Source organism: Dendrobates tinctorius, unplaced genomic scaffold, assembly GCF_039654945.1.
Source record: "Dendrobates tinctorius isolate UK_male_01 unplaced genomic scaffold, ASM3965494v1 ptg000120l, whole genome shotgun sequence".
Taxonomy (NCBI): Eukaryota; Metazoa; Chordata; class Amphibia; order Anura; family Dendrobatidae; genus Dendrobates; species Dendrobates tinctorius.
In genome coordinates this window covers 30,011,822-30,028,232 of record NW_027361788.1, presented here as the reverse complement: position 1 = coordinate 30,028,232, position 16,411 = coordinate 30,011,822, and positions in this window count along the sequence as shown.

The window sequence follows — 16,411 nt, the reverse complement described above, 5'->3', positions numbered from 1 at the left end:
ATTCTCCACCAATTGTGGTAGATCGGCTCACTTGGCTGCACACAGAGGTAGACACAGGTACACTGTCTCTTTAAATCTTCCACTCGTTTATTAAAATGTATTGCATAAACCAGTGCAATTTTAGCAAAACAAACCTTGCCTAACAGGAAAGCAAAAACATGATGTATAGCACAGTCCTTGTTGCTACAGGAATCCATCTGCTTCAGGAGCAAACAACAAAAGGTTCAACTTCCCTTAACATTTAAGCACAACTCCAGAGCTTGAACCTCCAGGCCCACTCACACACTGAATGTTCTAGAAGGCTGGGTAACTTCTCCCACTCTACAGCTATTCAATTAACCTAGCACTAAACGTGACTGAGATGAGCGACTTTACCTTTTTTAGGGTCGAGTCGGGTTTCATGAAACCCGACTTTCTCAAAAGTCGAGTCGAACGAAATCGGCCGACTATAGTGAAAAGTCGGGGGTCCGACTGAAACAAGAAACCCAATGCAAGTCATTGGGGAAGCAAAGTCGGCAGGGAGTGGAGGACAGTAAACACACCTACAGTGCCCATTTCAATGCCAACAGCATCAATTCTTATTACTTAAGCTTGTCAACCTTAATTTACTTTATAATGATAGTTACGCATTGAAAACTTTTTTTTTTGGCTAAAGTTGTGTGGGGGGGGGGGGGGGGGGGTAGGGCTGGCTCCAGGCTTTCGTGTGCCCCGGGCCAAAGAGTGTCAGTGCGCCCCTTTAACACATGCCACAATTCATGATGCTCTGATACGGCACAGAAATATAGGTATAGTACAATGAAAAATACTTCACCTCTTACATGACATGACTGATATCTATTTTAAATTCTACGATAGCTCAAAAAACGTACAGTATATTACTCCATACAGTATTATGGCCACCACATGGTGCGCCATACAGAATAATTGGTTCCATATAATGTTCCATACAGTATATGATGAGCTCCACATAATGCTATAGCATATGATGGTCTCCATGAATGATGCTCCAGTGTGTTATGGGCCCAGATAATGCTCCATATATAATGGGCCCCATTTCTAATGCTCCAGTGTATAATGGGCCCCATAGATAATGCTCCAGTGTCTTATGTTCCCCATTTGGAATGCTCCAGTATATGATGGGCCTCATGGATGATGCTCCAGTGTATGATGGGCCCAAGTAATGCTCCATATATAATGAGCCCCATTTCTAATGCTCCAGTGTATAAAGGGCCCCATAGATGCTGCTCCAGTGTCTGATCTGCCCCATTTAGAATGCTCCAGTATATTATGGGCCCCATTGATGGTGCTCCAGTGTATTATGGGCCCAAATAATGCTCTATATATAATGGGTCCCATTTCTAATGCTCCAGTGTATAATGGGCCCCAGAGATGCTGCTTCAGTGTCTGATGTCCCCCATTTGGAATGCTCCAGTATATGATGGGCCTCATGGATGATGCTCGTGTATGATGGGCCCAAGTAATGCTCCATATATAATGAGCCCCATTTCTAATGCTCCAGTGTATAATGGGCCCCATAGATGCTGCTCCAGTGTCTGATGTCCCCCATTTAGAATGCTCCAGTATATGATGGGCCTCATGGATGATGCGCCAGTGTCATATGGGCACAAATAATGCCCCATATATAATGAGCCCCATTTCTAATGCTCCAGTGTATAATGGGCCCCGTAAATGCTGCTCCAGTGTCTGATGTCCCCCATTTGGATTGCTTCAGTATATGATGGGCCTCATGGATGATGCTCCAGTGTCTTATGGGCCCAAATAATGCTCCATATATAATGAGCCCAATTTCTAATGCTCCAGTGTATAATGGGCCCCGTAAATGCTGCTCCAGTGTCTGATGTCCCCCATTTGGAATGCTCCAGTATATGATGGGCCTCATGGATGATGCTCCAGTGTTTTATGGGCCCAAATAATGCTCCATATATAATGAGCCCCATTTCTAATGCTCCAGTGTATAATGGGCTCCATAGATGCTGCTCCAGTGTCTGATGTCCCCCATTTGGAATGCTCCAGTATATGATGGGCCTCATGGATGATGCTCCAGTGTCTTATGGGCCAAAATAATGCTCCATATATAATGAGCCCCATTTCTAATGCTCCAGTGTATAATGAGCCCCGTAAATGCTGCTCCAGTGTCTGATGTCCCCCATTTGGAATGCTCCAGTATATGATGAGCCTCATGCATGATGCTCCAGTGTATGATGGCCCAAATAATGCTCCATATATAATGTTCCCAATTTAGAATTAAACCAGGCATGGTATGTGAAAAGAGCTCCATGGAGTAATCTGAAGTGTGGGCTGCTGCATCCTTCACTTTTGGTGGGGGTGAAGGACCCAAGGAAAGGTGTTGCTCCTGACCAGAAGCCTGCACTGATGACTCAGTGCTTGCATTTTTTTGAAACTTCAGAAGAGGAGGCGATAGAGCTGGAGGCTGTTTCAGCAATGTAAGGCAAAACCAGTTCGTGATGCTCCGGCTTTAAAAGCAGTTTACCTACTCCCAGAAAAGGGAGCCTTACAGGCCTTCCAGAGCCAGACAATGACACAGGCTCAACACCTCCTGCCTTAGCTGCTATTGTGCTTTTGGCACTACCAGCCGATGCACCACCACCACCATCAGTACCAGCTGGCCCCCCACGCCCACATCCGTGGCCTCTTCCACCATACTTACTAATTTTTGTGAAAATGTACCCAAAATACCAACAGATATATGGTACTGTATCAGAAGCGTACAGCTCTATACAGTCTAGGGGTAATTGTAAATCTCCGTATATATTTCATGAGTCACACAGATGCTCACAGGCTCAGTATGGATTACACCAGAATATAAAAAATAGAAAAAGGAAAATGTATTCGAAGCGTACAGTTGTGGCCAAAAGTATCGACACCCCTGCAATTCAGTCAGATAATACTCAGTTTCTTCCTGAAAATGATTGCAAACACAAATTCTTTAGTATTATTATCTTCAATAAATTTGTCTTAAATGAAAAAACACAAAAGAGAATGAAGCAAAAAGCAAAACATTGATCCTTTCACACAAAACTCCAAAAATGGGCCAGACAAAAGTATTGGCACCCTCAGCCTAATACTTGGTTGCACAACCTTTAGCCAAAATAACTGCGACCAACTGCTTCCGGTAACCATCAATGAGTTTCTTACAATGCTCTGCTGGAATTTTAGACCATTCTTCTTTGACAAACTGCTCCAGGTCCCTGATATTAGAAGGGTGCCTTCTCCAAACTGCCATTTTTAGATCTCTCCACAGGTGTTATATGGGATTCAGGTCTGGACTCATTGCTGGCCACCTTAGAAGTCTCCAGTGCTTTCTCTCAAACCATTTTCTAGTGCTTTTTGAAGTGTGTTTTGGGTCATTGTCCTGCTGGAAGATCCATGACCTCTGAGGGAGACCCAGCTTTCTCACACTGGGCCCTACATTATGCTGCAAAATTTGTTGGTAGTCTTCTGACTTCATAATGCCATGCACACGGTCAAGCAGTCCAGTGCCAGAGGCAGCAAAGCAACCCCAAAACATCAGGGAACCTCCGCCATGTTTGACTGTAGGGACCGTGTTCTTTTCTTTGAATGCCTCTTTTTTTCTCCTGTAAACTCTATGTTGATGCCTTTGCCCAAAAAGCTCTACATTTGTCTCATCTGACCAGAGAACATTCTTCCAAAACGTTTTAGGCTTTTTCAGGTAAGTTTTGGCAAACTCCAGCCTGGCTTTTTTATGTCTCGGGGTAAGAAGTGGGGTCTTCCTGGGTCTCCTACCATACATTCCCTTTTCATTCAGATGCCGATGGATAGTACGGGTTGACACTGTTGTACCCTTGGACTGCAGAGCAGCTTGAACTTGTTTGGATGTTAGTCGAGGTTCTTTATCCAACATCTGCACAATCTTGCGTTGAAATCTCTTGTCAATTTTTCTTTTCCATCCACGTCTAGGGAGGTTAGCCACAGTGCCATGGGCTTTAAACTTCTTGATGACACTGCGCACGGTAGACACAGGAACAGTCAGGTCTTTGGAGATGGACTTGTAGCCTTGAGATTGCTCATGCTTCCTCACAATTTGGTTTCTCAAGTCCTCAGACAGTTCTTTGGTCTTCTTTCTTTTCTCCATGCTCAATGTGGTACACACAAGGACACAGGACAGAGGCTGAGTCAACTTTAATCCATGTCAACTGGCTGCAAGTGTGAGTTAGTTATTGCCAACACCTGTTAGGTGCCACAGGTAAGTTATAGGTGCTGTTAATTACACAAATTAGAGAAGCATCACATGATTTTTCGAACAGTGCCGATACTTTTGTCCACCCTCTTTTTTATGTTTGGTGTGGAATTATATCCAATTTGGCTTTAGGACAATTCTTTTTGAGTTTTTTCATTTAAGACAAATGAAATGAAGATAATAATACCAAAGAATTTTTGTTTGCAATCATTTTCAGGAAGAAACTGAGTATTATCTGACAGAATTGCAGGGGTGTCAATACTTTTGGCCACAACTGTACACCAGTATACATTGTTGGGGTACTTTTAAATCTTCGTATATATTTCAGTCTCAGTAAGCCAGTTCAGACTCTCCGCTACTGGAAACTAGATGGATACAAGTACAGACAGAAAGTCGAGTGTTTGCACAAATATGGGAATTACTGATCACGGGAAAACCTCCCGGTAGATTTCGCAGAGGCGATGCTGACCTTCAATTACTTTGTCTGTGGAGACAGCAAAAACGGTTATTTGTGAAGAAAGGATTGCTGTATCGCAGTAGTGTTGGATACCATCACCGTTACTTGTCTCCATCAAATTGTGATCACAGGGAGAGATGTAGACATGGTCCTCACTGCCTATCATGATATGTCTGGTCACTTTGGAGTGCAAAAGACAGAAGCCACAGGCTGTAGGCGATTCTATTGGATTGGCATGAGAGGAGACATTGAAAAATGGTGGCAGGAATGTCACACGTCTATGACTGGGAAAACTGGGAAAGCTGATCATAAAGCACCACTGCATCCGATTGTGAGTTGATGTCCATTACAAATGGTAGCCATTGATCATCTGAAGGTAGAGGCCAGCAGGGCAGGCCATAGCTACATCTTAACCATCATCGATCAGTTCACCAAATTTGTAGTGGTCGTCCCTGTGAAGGATTTAACTGCCCAGAATACACAGCGGTGGAGCAGGCAGAGGTAAGAATTGCAACTTGCAAGTGCTGTGGCCATGAGCAAGCAGGGGGGCCCACTCATGGGTGACGGCACTGGCACAGGGCCCCTCATAGTACGCTGGTGTGTCTGACGGCGAGTGGGCCCCTTCACCATCAAAGACACTGTATTGTACTATGAGGGGCCCTGTGCTAGTGCCGTCGGCCAAGAGTGGGCCCACCCACTTGTTCAGAGCAACGGCACTTGCCCGGGTGCACCAGGTGGTGACCCCAGCCCTTGGGGGGGCAGCCCTGTTAGGGAGGTTTAAAAAATGGCATATGTTGATGTGTAGGCTGTACATTCAGCAGGTGCAAATGGATGAATTTGACAAGTCCGAGGAAGAGGAGGAGAAAAGCGAGGCAAATTTCTGGCAACCTATGTGTCATCAGGGGAAGGTGGGACAAAATCCTTTGAAACCCATGCATGGTTCATTTTAATGAAGGTTAGATCATCAACATTTTGGGTCGACAGGCGGGTCCTCTTTTCTGTCAGGATTGATCCAGCAGCACTGAAGACTCTTTCAGATAGCACACTAGCAGCAGGACAAGCGAGCTCCTGTAAGGCATATTGTGTCAATTCAGGCCAGGTGTCCAGTTTACAGGCCCAATAGTCAAAGGGGAATGACCTGTGAGGGAGAACATCGATATGGGAGAAGTAGTTTGTAACCATAGTTGACAACTGCTGTCTCCTGTCACTTGCAATCGATGCAGTATTACCAGTCGTGTGAGCGCTACTTGAGAAATCAGACCACAACATGGTCATGAAACCCCTGTCTCGGCTGTGTGCACCACGAACACCTCTTCCATTTTGCCCACTTCGGCTCATGGGAGAACCAGCACCACTGCTGTGTGCTGGGAATGCCTCAAACGGTTCACCAGAGTTGCTTGCTTGTTAGCCAATATTATCTCTAGGTTCTCCTGTGGCATGATGTTGTGTAATTTGCCTTTATAGTGTGGATCGAGGATGCTGGCCAACCAGTAGTCATCATCCTTCATCATTTTGGCAATGCGGGGGTCCCTTTTTAGGATCCGCAAGGCATAATCACATATGTGGGCCAATGTTCCAGGTGTCAATGATGCACTGGCAGTGGTGGGTGGAGGAGCACATTCTGGCAAATCCACATCCCTCCTGTGATGCACAAAACCTGTACCTGACCTTGCCATGCCAACATTTTCTCTTGCCCCCAGAGGAGCATCCTCCTCCCCAAAATAGTCATCCCCCTCCTCCTCTTCTTCCTCCACCTCTTCCAGGACAGTTCCCTGACCAGACAATGGCTGACTGTCATCAAGGCTTCCCTCCTCCTCCTGTTCCTCCTTCACTGCAGATGCCTGATCCTTAATGTGCATTAAACTTTGCATGAGCAGACGCATAAGTGGGATGCTCATGCTTATGATGGCGTCTGCGCTTACCAGCCATGTGCATTCCTCAAAACACTGAAGGACTTTACAGAGGTCTTTCAGCTTTGACCACTGCACACCCGACAACTCCATGTTTGCCCTCAAACTGCCTGCCTGTGTTTCCTCCCACAAATGCATTACAGCCTGCCTCTGTTCGTACAGCGTCTCAACCATGTGCAGGGTGGAGTTCCACCTTGTTGCAACGTCTATGATTAGGCGGTGCTTGGGGAGGTGGAGCAATCACTGCAGCTTCTGCATACGACTGGAGTGTACGGGCGAGCGACGGATGTGCGAGCTCAGTCTTCGCGCCTTTTGGAGCAGGGCTGTTAACTCCGGATAATTATTTAGTAAGCACTGCACCACCAGGTTCAACGGCCCCCCGAGGAAGCCAACGCGAAACTGCGGGAACCCTTAGTGAGGAATTATGGGTAAGAGTGGCATTTGCTACAATATGCATTTTTGATATATGAGAAACTGCTAGGGACCTCACAGGAGACCCTGTATACGGCACGTCTATTGAATTTACTCTTTTTTATGGTTTACGTTTTGGCACATGCACTTTAAATCCGTGTATTATGGTACATATACTGTATAAGCTATATGACTTTAAAACCTTCTTCCCACTTCTTGATGTTTCTCTAGGGCCCGGTTTCTACATATTTGCTTGTCTGTTCCTTCCCTGTATGTGAACCCTTTTATGCTTTTATGTACATCTATATGAACTTTTGTATATTGAATACTTAATAAAATTTGTATTTTATTGGATTTACACTCAGTTGTTTTGTTTATCAAGGTATGTGTGTGAGTCATGCAAGGGCTATGGCTGCCACAAAATTCCGGCCGTTATCACTGACTACCTTGCCTGGCTCAAGATGTAGACTGCCCAGCGAAGACTCAGTTTGTCGCTGCAAGTAGTCGGCCAGTACCTCCATGGTGTGTCTGTTGTCACCCAAAGACATCATCTTTAAAACAGCCTGCTGCCGTTTACCACTAGCTTTTCGATAGTGGGACACCTCGTGTGCAACACTGGCAGCTGCGGATGCGACTGCGCTCTGTGGACGAGCTTTCGCTTCTGGAGGAGGAGGAGGGTTGAACGCCTACAGCCAACTGTTTCCTATACCGTGGGCTAGGCAGCACTGTTCCACCATTGCTGTCCCCTGTGGATCCTGCATCCACCACATTAACCCAGTGCGCAGTGATGGACACGTAACGGCCCTGGCCATGCCTACGGGACCATGCATCTGTTGTGAGGTGCACCTTTCCACTCACTGATTGTTTGAGTGCATGGACAATGCGGTCTTTCACATTCAGGTGGAGGGCAGGGGTGGCTTTTCGAGAAAAGTAGTGCCGACTGGGTAGGTCATAGCGTGGGACAGCGTAGGCCATGAGCTCTCGGAAAGCTTCGCTTTCAACCAAACGGAAGGGCATCATCTCTAATGAGATCAGTTTGGCAATGTAGGCGTTCAAAGCCAGTGTACGTGGATGAGAGGATGAGTACTTTCTTGTCCTACTCAGAGTGTCTGCTAGAGTGAGCTGGACTTGAAAGCTGCATATGGGGGAACTAGCGGTGGACCGGATGGACTGAGGGGGGTTGGTGATGGTGTTGATTGCCTATATTCAGTGTTTCGTTGCAAAACCATTGTGATTCCCTGACTGGTTTGGCCTTGCGACGACACCTCAACATTTATTGCTGGTGGTGTGCTTACCGGTGGCGGTGGTCTTACAGTGGGGGAATCGATGGAGCGTTGCTGGCTACCTTCAGTCGGAGCAGGTGCACATGTGGTACCTGAGGTTTTGTAGTCCGTCCACGCTTGCAAGTGCATGGTGGTTAAATGTCTAAGCATGCAACTGGTATTCAAATTTCTGAGATTTTTCCCTTGGCTAAAGGTCCTTCCGCACTTCTTACAGATAACCTTTGCCTCATCAGTAGGATTTTGGACAAAGAAGTGCCACACTGCACTCTTCCTACTATGGTATAAATTTTCAGGGCTTGCACACTGTGCTAATTTGGCCGTGTGGCCAAGTTGTCTTGCACCTCTTTTAGTTTTTGTTCCATGTTTTTGGACAGCTGCGGACCTGACAGATAACCGCTGCTGCGATGTCGATGCCTGTTGCGGATCCTTCTCCTCATCTGAGCTATTGCCAGCGGCACCCTCTTCCCCCAATGGATGCCAATCTGGTCAACATCTGGGTCATCCATCACCTCCTCTTCAATTTCATCTGCACCTTCCTCTGGGTCACCGTGTAAGGTGGTATAGTATGCGGGAAGGGGCACCTGAGTTTCATCAGGGTCAGATTCTGGCTCAGTAGACCTCGAGGGCAATGTAGTGCTGTGGGTCAATATACCAGCAGAATCATCTAGCAGTGGCTGTGCATCATTGCACACCATGTCAGATTAATCTTGGATTGGGAAATTCAGGATTTGACTGGATAACCCAGGCATGGTATGTGAAAAGAGCTTCATGGAGTAATCTGAAGTGTGGGCTGCCGCATTCTTCACTTTCGGTGGGGGTGAAAGACACAAGGAAAGGTGTTTTTCCTAACCAGAACCCTGCACTGACGACTCAGTGCTTGCAGGTTTTGAAAGTTCAGAAGAGGAGGCAATAGAGCTGGTGGCTGTTTCGGCAATGTAAGCCAAAACCTGTTCCTGATGCTCCAGCTTTAAAAGCGGTTTTCCGACTCCCAGAAAAGGGGACTTTACAGGCCTTCTTGTGCAAGACGATGATGCAGGCTCAACACCTCCTGCCTTAGCTGCTATTGTGCTTTTGGCATAACCAGCAGATTCACCACCACCACCATCAGCACCAGATGCCCCCCCGCCAACGTTCGCGGCCTCTTCCACCATACTTCCTCATGTTTGTGAAAATGTAACAAAAATACCAGCAGATATATGGTACTGTATGAGGAGCGTACAGCTGTATAAGGTGTAGGTAAAAATTTATATCTCTGTATATATTTCCTTAGTCACAGACGCTCTCCCAGTATGTATTTGACCGTAATCCAACCAGCAGATATACGGTACTGTATCAGAAGCGGACAGCTCTATACAGTGTATGTATGGAAAAATTAAAATCTCTGTCTATTTTTTTACGGAGTCACACCCAGATAGCATGTGTTTGTCCATGATACCAGCTGGTACACGGTAGTGTGTGAGGAGCGTACAGCTCTATACGATGTATGTATGGAAAATTTTAAATCTCCATCTATTTTTTTTATGGAGTCACACACACACGCTGTCTCTGTATAGATTTGACTGTAAGACAAATGCCAGATATACAATACTGTTTGAGAAGCGGACAGCTCTATACAATGTATGTATGGAAAATTTTAAATCTCCGTCTATTTTTTTACGGAGTCAACAGCAGATATACGATACTGTTAGAGAAGCGGACAACTCTATACGGTGTATGGAAAAATGGAAATGTCCGTCTATGTATTTACGCACTCACACACACGCGCTGTCTCTGTATAGATTTGACCGTAATCAACAGCAGATATACCATACTGTTTGACAAGCGGACAGCTCTATACGGTGTATGTATGGAAAATTTTAAATCTCCGTCTATTTTTTTACGGAGTCACACACACGCTGACTCTGTATAGATTTGACCGTAAGACAAATGCCAGATATACGATACTGTTTGAGAATCGGACAGCTCTATACGATGTATGCATGGAAAATTTTAAATCTCTGTCTATTTTTTGGTGGAGTCAACAGCAGATATACGATACTGTTAGAGAAGCGGACAGCTCTATACGGTGTATGGAAAAATGGAAATGTCCGTCTATGTATTTACGCACTCACACACACGCGCTGTCTCTGTATAGATTTGACTGTAATCAAACAGCAGATATACGATACTGTTTGACAAGCGGACAGCTCTATACGGTGTATGTATGGAAAAATAAAAATCTCCGTCTATCTTTTTACGGAGTCACACACAGATAGCATGTATTTGTCTGTGATACCAGCCAATACACGGTAGTGTGTGAGGAGTGTACAGTTCTATACGGTGCATGTATGGAAATTTTTAAATCTCCGTCTATTTTTTTACGGAGTCACACACACACGCTGTCTCTGTATAGATTTGACCGGAATCAAACAGCAGATATACGATACTGTTTGACAAGCGGACAGCTCTATACGGTGTATGTATGGAAAAATGAAAATCTCTATCTTTTTACGGAGTCACACCCAGATAGCATGTATTCATTCATGATACCAGCCGGTACACGGTAGTGTGTGAGGAGTGTACAGCTCTATACGGTGTGTGAAAAAATGAATGCTCTGTAACTGTGCAGAAAATCAGAATAAAAGTTTTTTTGCTTTTAAAAAAGCAGTCTGCACAGCAGCTATCAGGTAGCCTTACAAGGCAGCCTAATAACCACCAGCGCTGCTGCACACACAAAAATCCTCCACTGTCACTGCACACTAAAGGCCCTGTCACACTAAGCGAGATCGCTAGCGAGATCGCTGCTGAGTCACTAGAACTGTGACGTTATAGTGATCTTACCAGCGAGATCGCTGTGTGTGACAGTGACCAGCGACCAGCCCCCCTGCCGGGTATCGCTGACCGTGCCCGAAATGTCTGGACATTTCTTTGGTCGCTCATGTCCCGCTGAGTCGCTTGTATCATCACGTTTGACACCTAGCCTAACGACCTCGTTAGCGACTCAGAAGCAAGACAAGGCGGGGATTAGTGTTCCCGTTTCCACGCCTACCTCGGCTCCGATTGGTGGTCACTACAGCATCCTGATTGGCGGGCTTCCTTTTAAAAGAAGCTAACAAAGTAGCGCTTCAGTTCTTTGTTCCTGACCCGGGTGTGTCCAAGTTGAGATCCTGTTTTTGTCCAACGGCTGCGACTCCATTTTGGATCATCTGCTTTTCCATCTTCGTTGCTTCTCTAGCCAGTAAATGCACGGCCAATCAGGATGCGGTAGTGTCCACCATTCAGAGCTGAGAGGGCGTGAGAAAGGGAGCGCAATCCACGCCTGTGTAAATACAGCGTCACACAGTACATCCCTCATCGTGGTGTGAATCGTCAATGGAACATGCAATGTGACAGGGTCCCAACGACCACCGACATCGTTACAAAGGTCGCTGTGACACGCTAGATCGTTGCTCCGTCATTGGGTAGATTGGACTGTCTGACATCCCAATAGCGACCACATAGCGATGCGGCAACGATCCCTGTCGTGTCGTATCGCTGTCGGGATCGTTATAGCATCGCTAGGTGTGATGGGACCTTAACTGTACAGTTGAAATCGCTATCAGAAGAAGCACAGTTTTTTTTCTTTGTTGCCTAACGCTCTCCCTATTGAGAATCAGCAGCAGCAACCTCTCCCTATGCTAAGATCAACATCATGAAACAATCACTGACCTCAGGGAGACCAGTCAAAGAAAACACTGTGGCAGCCGGCAAAGGCGCTCAATCAGTGAAATCCTAGGTGCATTGCTCCCTGGGAAATACGAATATGCAAATAAAGTCTGTGGAGCCTCATTTAAGAGTCTCAAACACGGGACTAGCCAGATCTTCCTCCAGGGAGGGACCCAGCCAAGGAGTGGCTCCTTATGGAAATCACCATTACCACCATATTAAGTGGCCCTTTAAGTCAATATCAAGCTCTTAACGAGTTCACAGTTATGACAAGGGAAATACCAAGGCCAGGTATCCATCCACAGACAGCTGTTTCAGGGTGTTGCCCCTCATCAGTGTGGCTGGGTCCTTCCCTGGAGGAAGATCTGGCTAGTCCCATTTTTGAGACTCTTAAATGAGGCTCCACGGACTTGCTAAGATCGGCAGAAGTAAAATGGCGGTCGGCGGTCAGGGCTTTTATAGCCACTGTGGCGCCACACAAAGCAAGCAAATCACACGATTGCCCTTCTCTAAGATGGTGGTGGCCGCTGGCGATGTCATCGCGTTGCCCACAGTGTGCGTCCTTGATGATTGGCTGAGAACAGGCGCTGGAAGCATCATGGAAAACGCGACTGGCGCGCGGGTCGGCGACCTCATGGCCGACCTCACGCTATGGTCGGGTTTCGATCGGCGAAACCCGACTTTAGCGAAAGTCGGCGACTTAACAATTTGATCGACCCATTTCGCTCAACTCCAGTGACTGATTAACCCCTTTCAGCACCTGGTGTGCTGGAGCATTTGCTAGGTTGCCATCACTGAAGCCAACATCCTTAGTGAAACATACCTCTCCTCCAGTACTTTGCCAGTGACTTTGTCAAAATATATATTCAGAAGTGTAGCTAGGGTTTTGGTTCTGGGGAGGGAGGGAGGGACCAAACTTCTGAGTGGGCCCCTAACTAGGTAATCCTGATTACAACTAAAGTGGCGTATCCTAATAGTGGATGTAGGAGAACCTCAGCAGATGACCACGCTGTTACTGAAGATAATCTCTATACAATGACCAATATTGATATTACCACCATATGGTGACCAAATAGTGGTAGATACCAGTCCAGCAGAACAAGTAAGAGATTACAGTACAGTTACAGATAATGACTTACAGCTGACTTTCTTTCTGATGGAACTGTTCACTTTTGCTGTCTTTTCCATCTGGCCCAGATCCACATGACAACTTCTCGAGCGAGGACTCGGCTGCACAGATTACAGCAAAGACACATCTGACTTCTGACATTTACAGCATCGTCCCCAATTAATCCCACCTGCACAAACCCCTCATCCTGCTGATACCCCAATGCTGAACCGCTGCTGCCGTATGTATTCCTATTACTGCACCTACTGTCTGCTACTGTGTGCCCTCTAAATGGTAAAACAACCCTCTAGAATATAGTAATGCCGGGTGCAAGTGCCCTATAAAACGGCGCCCACATTTTGCCCCCTAGAAAGTAATAATTCCCTCTGTGTGCCCCTTTGACCGTCAGAATAATTTGAGTTCCCCTATAACAACAATTTAATAATGTCCCGAATCTCCCCCTGTACAGCTCCCCTCTACACAGTATGTGTTAGCGTGGCGCTAGGCAAGGGGGTTTTCCAGGAGTGGACCCTCTGGACTGTGGCACCGAGGGGCCCCGGACGAGCAACCTGGTGGGACCGACCCCTATACAGGGAGCGTTAGGAGCAGGCCCAGGGGTTCGAATACCACGGCAGCCGGAACCAAGAGGGGCGGCTCGGAATGGACTGGAGTGAGACAGAGAACCTGGTCCAACGAGCACAGGGAGAGCGTAGGCCTCAGGAGAAGACACGAGTAGGATAGCAGGAGGCTAAGACACAGGTAGACAGGACCAGAGCAGGACTGCAGGAATCAGACACGGTTAGGCACAGGTAGGCAGGACCGGAGTAGGACTGCTGGAACAGGTACGGGTAGGCACGGGTAGGCAGGACCAGAGTAGGACTGCAGGAACAGGCACGGGTAGGCAGGACCGGAGTAGGACTGACTGCTGGAACAGGTACGGGTAGGCACGGGTAGGCAAGACAGAGCAGGAACACACACAGGAACGGAGTAGAACTGCAAGGAAGCACAGGAAGTGAGAACAGGAGCCGTGCACAGGCAAAGGCACGGGAGCCTAGAGCTGATAATACATCAATGATCAGGCACCTCCACTATGGGAGGGCGGTCTGATATAAGCGATGATCTGCCCCCATTGGTCCGGCGGCGCTACCGGGTCAGGGCACCGCCGGAATATAAGAACAAGCAGGGAGAGCCGGACGGGGCCTATGGCGCATGCGCCGGGCTCGCAGTGACGTCACGGGCCGATCAGAGGAGGACGCCACCACCGACGCTGGAGGGAGAGAGGCTGCGGCGCTGGGAGGTAAGCATGAGAGCATGCGACAGGGGCCGTGACAAGATGCGCGACGGGGGCTGTGGCTCCCAGGATCTTTCCTCAGGACCAAAACCCCTCCAGTCAATCAGGAAAAAGGTCCTACCTCTGACTCTTTTCATGGCGAGAATATCTCTTACCTCGAAGGTGTTGTCGGAGCCCACCGGCCGAGGAACAGGACAGGGTGAGGAACTGATTTACTTTAGTACCATGGGTTTCAGGAGAGAGACGTGGAAGGTGTTCGGGATACGGAGCGAAGCAGGCAACCTAAACTTGTAGGCAACTTCATTGACACGTTCCAGGATCTCAAAAGGACCGATGTACCAGGGACCCAGCTTGTAAGAGGGTAATTTTAACCGGATATACTTGGACGAGAGCCAGACTTTATCCCCGATGTGAAACGGCGGAGGATCTAACCTCCTCTTGTCTGCATGATTCTTTGTCAGGATCCTGTCAGCGCCGGCGAGCAGCCTCCGCCGAGCAGGGACTCACCCGCACTGTAGGGGGGCCCGGGGTCAGGTACAGCTGAAAAGTACAGATACACAGGACCTGTGGACGCTGAAGTTTAGCAAGCAGTCACAGGACCTATGGTCCTGTGACTGCAAGGGGGCAGGGCTTAGCGTCCTGCTTTCAGAGATGGCAGGACACTATACAGAAATACTCAGAGTCAGGCAAAACGGAGGTCATACACAGAGATATCAGTAAAGTACCAGGGATGAGACAGGACAGATAGTCAGGGCCAAGCAGAAGTCAAAACCAAACAGACATAGAAGGTACCAAGCAGAATCCAAAGCAATATCCAGAGAACAGACCGAGTCGTACACAGAGAATCAAGCAACCAGAACACAGCACAAACACACTCAGGGGTCACCACACAATGCCAAGGGCGAAAGTATAACTGACAGGGATGGGGCATCCTGAGGCTATAAGAAGCCTCTCCCAGAACCAGGGAGAGGCCATAATCATAGCCCCAGGTGTGCAGGTAAGCCTGCACTGGGATCACAACCTTTAACCTCAGAAATGCCAGTCATCAGCACTGGTTCCAGACATTAACCCCACGAGTGCGAGTCAAACCTGCACTGAGATCATGACAGTACCCCCTTCTCAACGGGGGACCTCTGGACCCCCAGGCTTGCCGGGTACTTAGCATGGAAAGCCCGCACCAGGCGATCAGCATGCATCAACCGGCCGGTACCCAGGACCTGTCTTCCAGTCCATACCCCTTCCAATGAACCAGGTACTGTACCGACCGCCGTACCAACCTGGAATTTACGATATGACCAACCTCGTACTCCACCTGCCCCTCGACCAAAACAGGAGGAGCAGCGGACTCGGAGTCTCCCCGGACTGCTTCAAAAGGTTTCAGTAGAGATTTGTGGAAGACGTTAGGGATCTTGAAAGAGGGTGGAAGGCACAGCCTGTACGCCACTGGATTGATTTTTTCCACAATCTTGTATGGGCCAATGAATTTGGGCCCCAACTTGGCTGAAGGAACCTTCAACTTAATGTTTTGCGTGGAGAGCCAAACCTTGTCTCCAACCTGAAACGTGGGCCCTGGTGTTCGTTTCCTGTCCGCAAAAAACTTATACCTGCCCTGAGACCTAGATATACTCCGCTGAACTTCTGCCCACGTATTCTGTAATTGCTGAACAGAGCCCTCAGCCCTGGGACACCCCGAGACCAGACGAGAAAATTCACCAAAATGAGGACTGAACCCATAATTGATCAAAAAGGAGTCATACCCGTGGATTGACTCACCCAACTATTGAAGGCAAATTCAGCCAACGGCAGTGCATCGCACCAGTCATTCTGTCTAGCAGAGGTTAGACACCTGAGGATCTGTTCCAGGGACTGGTTAGTGCGCTCCGTCTGACCATTGCTCTCAGGATGGTATGCAGACGAAAAGGACAGAGACATCCCTAATTTTTTGCAGAAAGCACGCCAAAACTTAGCCACAAACTGCACACCACAATCAGACACCACATTCAGGGGTACCCCATGCAACCGGATCA